This window comes from Akebia trifoliata, chromosome 14 (genome assembly GCF_017979445.1).
Source record: "Akebia trifoliata isolate Shusen 1 chromosome 14, ASM1797944v1, whole genome shotgun sequence".
Lineage (NCBI taxonomy): Eukaryota > Viridiplantae > Streptophyta > Magnoliopsida > Ranunculales > Lardizabalaceae > Akebia > Akebia trifoliata.
Window position 1 is genome coordinate 35,046,352 of NC_141388.1, and position 7,419 is coordinate 35,053,770.

The 7,419-nt window shown below is 36.3% G+C and overlaps 1 long non-coding RNA gene across 1 annotated transcript; it reads right to left on the reverse strand.

Moving 5' to 3' along the window:
- Positions 1 to 1,799: 1,799 nt before the first annotated feature.
- On the reverse strand, positions 1,800 to 6,575 carry LOC147386963 (uncharacterized). The gene is made up of 3 exons (XR_015172149.1): positions 6,014 to 6,575; positions 4,410 to 4,497; positions 1,800 to 2,841 (listed from the first exon to the last, which is right to left on the reverse strand). It is a non-coding gene; the product is annotated as an uncharacterized LOC147386963 (long non-coding RNA).
- Positions 6,576 to 7,419: the final 844 nt, after the last annotated feature.

A 7,419-nucleotide genomic window follows, 5' to 3' on the forward strand; every position in this document is an offset into this window, starting at 1 on the left:
GATTCGAGCACAATGACCATAAAGTAAAAAAAAAAAAAAAAACTATTCTCCTAAAATTGTTAACATGAAAAAGAGAAAAATAATGAAAGAACGAACCTTTCCTATTGTAAATTGATTCAAACGTGATGATCATGAGATTATCGCAAAAAATAACATGGTATATAATTCGGCTAGCTAGAAAAAGTATGAGAATAATAAATAAATAAAAACTACCATGAAATATCGATGAAGGACAAAGATAACGTGAAAATAAAAGAAAATTGGGATTCATCGCAATGAAGAAAATACTAAAACAAAATAAAAACAACGACTTACCTGTAGAACGAAGTAGCTGCTGTTTTATTCTTTCAGAGGTGAATCGAGAACTTGTCAGTATCATAGTTAATGAAGGAAAATAATGACATTACTGTTACTGCGCATGTATTGGTACTGTTGTGGTTACAACTAAGAGTTAGTGGTTGGCTGCTGTTGTGGGTCGATCAAGAGAATAAAAGGTTGATGAGGTTGGTGTTGAGGAGGGAGTTAGAGAGAAGAGAAACAAAAACACAGCAACTGTGTTATGGGGCGTTCAACTAAAAGGACTGAAAGCAACAGAGAAGGTGTTATTGGGACGTTTAATAGAGGAAAATAATAAAGTTGCAGACAATGTTACCATGTTTTAATAACACTTCGAGGAAAAAGAAGAAAGGCAGAAGATGCTGCTATTTTTTTTATTCTTCGAATCCTATTCTTCTTCCTCTTTCATTTTCTTTTTATTTTTTTCTTTGAATATTATTCAAACATGAAATTTCTAAATTAGAGATTTATGAATATGAATTTTGTTAAGATAGAAAATAATAAAATTTCCACATTAGGGAGCTCTAAATACAAATTTTCAAGATAGAAACTTTTGACCATGAACTTTTCAAAATAGAAAATACATGTATGAAATTTTAGCAATTTGCAAATATGACTTTCCAAAATAAAAATTTATTTATAATATGAAGTTTTAAAATAAAAATTATGAATATGAGTTATCTAAAATAGAAACTTATGAATATGAATTATTCTTTTAAAGAGAGAATTTGCAATTATATGACGAATTATCAAATTTGAAAATAACCGTGCACACAAAATTCCCAATTGGGAAAAGTCCCATATTAGCATGCTTACCAAATCGAAAATTGAAAAAAATAATGAAAAATTCCAAATTTGAAAAAAAGCCCTCCAAAAACAAGTATATTCATCTTAAAATACATCATTTTATGAAAGAATTTTGAAATTCTCAAAAATCCCTAGCCACAAAATCGGCAATATTGTCTAATATTACCAAAAAGATAAATTTGAACTTCCATTACCATGATTCACATAAATTTGATTCGAGCACAATGACCATAAAGTAAAAAAAAAAAAAAAAACTATTCTCCTAAATTGTTAACATGAAAAAGAGAAAAATAATAAAGAACGAACCTCTCCTATTGTAAATTGATTCAAATGTGATGATCATGAGATTATCGCAAAAAATAACATGGATATAATTCGGCTAGCTAGAAAAAGTATGAGAATAATAAATAAATAAAAACTACCATGAAATATCGATGAAGGACAAAGATAACGTGAAAATAAAAGAAAATTGGGATTCATCGCAATGAAGAAAATACTAAAACAAAATAAAAACAACGATTCCCTGTAGACGAAGTAGTAGCTGCTGTTTTATTCTTTCAGAGGTGAATCGAGAGAACTTGTCAGTATCATAGTTTAATGAAGGAAAATAATGACATTACTGTTACTACGCATGTATTGCTACTGTTGTGGTTACGACTAAGAGTTAGTGGTTGGCTGCTGTTGTGGGTCGATCAAGAGAATAAAAGGTTGATGAGGTTGGTGTGAGGAGGGAGTCAGAGAGAAGAGAAACAAAAACACAGCAACTGTGTTATGGGCCGTTCAACTAAAAGGACTGAAAGCAACAGAGAAGGTGTTATTGGGACGTTTAATAGAGGAAAATAATAAAGTTGCAGACAATGTTACCATGTTTTAATAACACTTCGAGGAAAAAGAAGAAAAGGCAGACGATGCTACTATTTTTTTTATTCTTCGAATCCTATTCTTTGTCCTCTTTCATTTTCTTTTTATTTTTTTCTTTGAATATTATTCTTCTGTCCTTACAACCCGAGAGTTGTTGAAGGCAAAATGTTGGTTGGTGACCTGAAGGCCACCAACCTTTGGGATCACGGACCAAGGGGTCCCAGATTGGTTGGGAACCTCGTAAGCCCGACCCATCACTAAGGAGGGGAACAAATGAAGTGATGGGATGGACAATAGTCCGTTCTTTCTCATTAAGTGGAGCAACCTCTGTACTGGCGAACAAAGACAAGCCACCCTTCCAGAGTTGCTTGAAGGGTTGAAACAATGCCCCCTTGGCCACGACAACAATAATGGCAGTGATGGATGAAGGAGTCAAGCGCGTCTCTTGAACATCCAACTCGGGGACAGGATCATCAGCAGGAACACATGATTTAATGACGCCCATGTTGCCAAGGTCTTCTTTTTCCTCATGAAAACGTTGGAGAGGACCCGGAGAGCTTCTTTTTACTGCCTCGTCCTCTTCGTCAACCTTGACAACCAAGAAGTCAATGCTCCTATTGTAAATGACACAGTTGGCAATAAGATTGGCGATTATGATCGACTCCTGAACTTTCTTGTCTTTGCTCGGATCTGAATGAGGTATTGAGTAAAATAGATTAACAACAAAGACATAAGATAATAGAAATGTAATAAACATAGGTCAGGAACTCCCCAGATCAGTTGAAAGTCTTGAAGGAGAGAAAATGACCTTCATCCCCGATTGCACGCTCCCATTTCCTGACCAATTTGATAAAAAAATAAGAATCAGTCATTGTTCGAGTTGGGCAGAATGAACAGGGGGGCTTTCCCCATCCTTTTTGTTAAGTAGAAGAAACCCTTCCCCCTAGGGCACCTCTTGAGGGTGAAGTGAGACTAGATATTTAGCAATCCAAGCTTTTCACCTTCATCCAACCGAGCATTGATTTGCTCAATATTATGCATGAGACAATAGAAATTACTACTCATCTGACATGGGACCTTCCTATAGTAATTCAGGATCTCTCGAAGTAACTGATTAAGCGAAACTTGGAGGTTTGTTTTAAATTGCCCCTAGAACACCATAATGGTATCCTGGGAAAAATCTTGCGAGAAAGGGTACTTCTTAGTATATGAGGTCCCCACTTCATCAAGGATATTATAGGCATCCCTAATCGCGTCCATGGGAGGGCAAGAAGGGGAATAGATAAAAGAGAAGAAAAAACCCCCAAAGCCCTTACCTAATACACATATACGATCAAGAAGGAAGAATCCTTCAACCTCTTTTTCGACTTGGATGAAGATGAAGGTAGTGAAACAACAAGAAAGCAAGGAGACAAGAAGGAAGGCAAAAAATAGATGGTGGAAGAAAAAAGAATGGAAGGGGTTTGAGGGTATTTATAGACCCCGAAGCATTGAGATTCGTAATTTGAAATGAATGGATGACATGGCATAGCAGAACGTACCAATAATGAGTAGCTCCCGCAGTAAATGAACACAATTGTTGAGGCAATCAGTATGAACACCCGCGTTGATGGACTAATCAAGTGAGGTCACGTGTAGAATACAATAAATGCATCGATATTGGGTTTTGCACATGGCGTAGCCACTAAAACACCTCAATAAATGCTTGTCATGGTGTCGTTCTGATTCTTGAGGAAATCGGTGGGGTAATTAAAGTACACCAATAAAGATAAAGGCGCCACATGTTATAAATAATTATGTCAAATCTTAGGGATTTAGATTAAATCTGAATCCCCTAGAGGGGGTATTGTGGATAATCATTATAATAATAACTCAAGATCACGACACATGGCATGTATACAAATCCCAAGAATATGAAAAGATACACTTGGGTCCAAGTCCGAGAGATATCGAAGAGACAATGCTAGGGATGGAACACGAAATTAATGAAGTGGATCTTGAAATACACATAATCAACGAGGCGAAAAACTAAGGATTTACTTAGATTTGAGGAAGATGTTTGTGGCGCCCCGCCGAACGCTAACACAAATCCCCATGTCAGATCTCGAGGTACTAGGTGGCACCTCGAAATTTCGGCATGGTCTCCTCTGTTTATGTTAGCAGTCCAAGGCGTTCAACCTACACCTGATAAACGACATACAATCCTGCATACATATATAAAATATAATACTAGCGGAAGCTTAAATACGTCTAATAACGTACGAAAGATCAGAGTGCGGAAGAATAACCAGAATACAGGATTATACAAAATTTCTTACTCTAACAGAATTCCTAACACTCAAGACAGAATCCATAAAACTACCTGGGGGAATTGACACCACTAGGGGTATAGCCCTAGTACTTACCAGGTGACGAACTCTGGTTGTCTATCTGACCAACCAGATGATCCTCATTCGTACTCTATACTTGCCTCGCCAAGCTTCGGATCTGAAACTAAAAAATAGAGAAGGAAATGGTGAGTAACAATGGTTACCCAGTAGGGAAACAAACAATTTCTGCCAATAACCCCTCCTAGCATGAACGAATAAGCATACTGAATCATTTTAAAATAATCAAAGTTTTACATAATAAACTACGATTAACTGGTACATATAACCAGGGATGAGCAACTAAACATTTTAAAACTGACATTACATCAATTAACAGTACTCACTATACCATTTTCTCTATGTACAAATCTAATTGATCAAATGGAAACATTAAACATGTATTTCATTTTATATATCAAAGTAAAGCAGCAAATACATAATACACAATGGTGGAGTATTGGAATTAGAGAGTTGGGATTCACGACTGGATCGCTCCCAATCGGGACATGATGTTACAATTCCTTTCTGGCTTTTAGTTCCTGATTTTGTAGTCGGTCGCTGCCCTTACCACGTTTGGTTGACCATTTATCCGGCTCAGGCTGGCCGTTTGACGTGACCGTAAGCAATTGGTCTCTTTTCGATGTGTCAGAACGTTCGACTACTATAGATTGTTAGTGATCACTGACTAATCATCTTCGTCTATGCCTATCAGACGTACATGTGATTCCCAAAGATACAGACCATTCGTATACGACCACCTTTACATTACAAGTTCACTGGTAAAGGTAGAGAGGAATAAACCCGGATTCCAGTTGTGACTCCACTCTCATACGCGTCCCATACCACGTATGAGTTTGGTGGTCCCTACCGTACATCCCAGGATAGTACACCACTCCGGATGATATGACGCACTATCCCTTCAGGCATTCACAAACTCTTTAACAGCTCACAAAATAGCTACATATGTATATTATTTTTATTTGAAAACAAAAGAGAAATTAACAATATAAGGTTGAGAATGGATATCCAGTTTCCTACCATGCAAGTGTGGCCACCCGGCCTAAAATAAATAACATAACGGAAACGTAAACAGCGCCTCGCGCTAACAGAAAGGAAATAAACATGCAACAAATAATATTATCCCTGGATATCTGTTCACCAACCTACACACAACACAACAACGTAAAATGCAGACATCACCCCTCGGGTGTGACTCTGACATTTTACCGTTTCATACCCTTTTTCCCTCTTCCGATTTTTTACAATTTTCAATCTCTTTAATAAAACATCCATTTTCTGATATTCATCAACTCAATATGAGTTCATTGAATATTAAATCACATTTTCCAACTAAATAATTTATTTTTTATCAAACCTTGAAAAAATACAAAACTTATTTTAAAAATGGGTTCCGAGCAGTGCACAGGACCCAACTTACAGAAATAACCCAATAAAATACCTCACCCACATATAATTTGTTAAAAATACAATTAAACATATCAATCATGTAATTTCTAGCGTGAATTTTTGAAATAACAAAAGAATTCTACCTTTCGGAAATACATCCAAATTTTTTCAATAAAATCTTAAATGCAATTTTCACAATCTACGATTACTAATAGAAATTGAGAGTTCCTTACAATCTCTAGGCGAAAGGATCAAAGCGTGTGCGCGAAAATCGAGGCGATCGGTACGGAAATCGAGACGGACCAAACTTCGAAGCGGCTGATTTTCGAAACTGGCTTGGTGGTTTCGAAGATCTCGATGTACTCGTCTCTTCTCCCTTCTACGGCGAAAGACGGTTTGACCCCGAAATCGATGAAAACAGAGGTCGAAGTTACGAAAATCTCCGTATAAAAATACGGCTGATTTTTGACTATACAGGGTGAAAAATACGAGAAAACGGAAGGAATTTGGTTGGGTTATGTAGAGAATGAGGCTGCGGGCGTTTCTCCCTTCTGCGTCGAAAGACGGTTTGACCCCGAAACGGACGAAATCCGAGATCAAAGTTTCGAAATTTCCGTATCCAAATACGACTGATTTTTGACGATATCGGGTGAATAGAAAGTGAAACGAAGAAAGGTTGGGTGGGTTTTGTAGAGAACGTAGCTGCGGACATTTTCCCTTCTGCGTCGATCGTCGACAACGAACCGTTTGTGAGAGATCTGAGGTGAAGAATCGGAGGAAAATCAAATTTTTCGTTTTATATGTCTCGGCCATATGACGCGTTGGGGAGATGAGTTATATAAAAAAAAAAAAATTATTATTTAAATGAAATTTGGGACGAATTTGGTATTTCGTCTATTGTTTTGATCGATGATAACTTGATCATTCGGTCTCCAAAACTAACAAATGAATACTCTATTTTGCCTAATTTTTCGTTCCGGATTTAATGGTATAATCAATTTCTCAAATTATGTCTCCATCAAAAATTTACATTTTTGGCCTGACGTGACCCATAAACTTGATGTCGTTTTCGTTTTTGGCGATAATTCAACTTCCTGATCTCAAAAAATGACAAATAAATAGTCCATGTTGAATAATTTTCGTTATGAACCCAATGGTATGATCGAATTTTTAAAAATTATTGCTCTAAAAAATCACTTTTTTAGCCTGATCCGACCCGGGGTAATCGAGGATTTTGCAACTTTTATATTCGGACTCGCATTTGAGCGTGCTTACAGGCTAAAATATATTTTCGATCATTTTGAATTTAATGGTGAGGTCAGATTCCATTAAAAATGATCAGAAACATCATAAAATTTTACCCCTAAATCCACTTTTAAGATTTTCTTAAAATTTCACTATTTATTTTTTCCTCGAGATACGAATTAAAAATTCGGGGTGTTACAATGTTACTAAATACAGTTCCCTGAATCTAAATCTAAAGAGGAAGAAAAACATTATAACTAATATACCGGATTTGAAGGGAAATAATATCAAAAGAAATCCTGTGCAGTGTAGATCATGGAGTGATCTTTATAAATAAGAGGGGGGCAGAACACAAAATGTATGTTTTTTCTGGGAGAAAGGGGAAATTCTGCTC